Here is a 1,002-nt window from a genome sequence, read left to right as displayed (position 1 = left end):
ATTTGTCCTGGTAGATGTTTGTTGATTCTTATAGTTGAAATAAACAAGCTGAAACTGAACCAGAAATGGAAGATAAGACATTATAATGGAACTTGGCCAGCAGTTGAAGGGATACATGGAAGTAAAAGGGTCTCCAAGGTGGATTGAGAAAGATACAGGGCTGGGAATGAGAAAGGATGTAGAGAATCTTAACTGTCTGAAGCAAAGGTAGTGACAAAATACTTTTAATATCAGAAAACAGGGCGCCCATTGCTCAGTGGTTAGGGCGCTGGCCACATGCTCTGGTGCTGGTGGGTTCGAACCAGGCCCAGGCGTGCTAAACAAACAAACAAAACAAAAAAATAGCTGGGCATTGTGCTGGGCTCCTGTAGTTCCAGCTACTCAATCACTTGAGCCCATAAGTTGGAGGTTGTTGTGAGCTATAACACCATGGCACTCTCGTCAGGGCAATAGAGTAAGACCTTATCTAAAAAAAATCCAAGGCTAGGAGCAGTGGCTCACGCCTGTAATTCTAGCACTCTAGGAGGCTGAGGCAGGTGGATTGCCTGAGCTTACAAGTTCAAGACCAGCCTGAGCAAAAAGCAAGACATCTCCCCCACCCTGTCTCTACTAAAAATAGGAAAAGAAAAAAAACTGAGGCAAGAGGATTGCTTGAGCCTGAAAGTTGGAGGTTGCTGTGAGCTATGACACCATTGCACTCTACCCAGGGTGACAGCTTGAGACTATGTCTCAAAATAAAAAAAAAATAACAAAAAATAAAAGCTTTTTTGCAACAGGTTTGCCATCAGAACACAAGTGTTGTGAAAACTGCCCATACAATCCAAAATGGGAAAGGAAAAGATTCATATCAACATCATCATCATTGGACACATAGATTTGGGCAAGTCCACCACTGCTGGCCATCTGATCTACAAATGTGGTGGCAGTGACAAGAAAACCATTGAAAAATTTGAGAAGGAGGCTGCTGAGATGGGAAAGGGCTCCTTCAAGTATGCCTGGGTC

At 43.5% G+C, this 1,002-nt stretch overlaps 1 pseudogene; it reads left to right on the top strand.

The window, feature by feature from the left end:
- The first annotated feature begins 825 nt into the window (after nucleotides 1-825).
- The window catches only part of LOC100966834, a 1,257-nt pseudogene continuing 1,080 nt past the window's right edge, over nucleotides 826-1,002 (top strand).

Source organism: Otolemur garnettii, unplaced genomic scaffold (assembly GCF_000181295.1).
Source record: "Otolemur garnettii isolate 467f Iridium unplaced genomic scaffold, OtoGar3 scaffold00158, whole genome shotgun sequence".
Lineage (NCBI taxonomy): Eukaryota > Metazoa > Chordata > Mammalia > Primates > Galagidae > Otolemur > Otolemur garnettii.
This window is presented reverse-complemented; position numbering and strand designations above follow the sequence as displayed.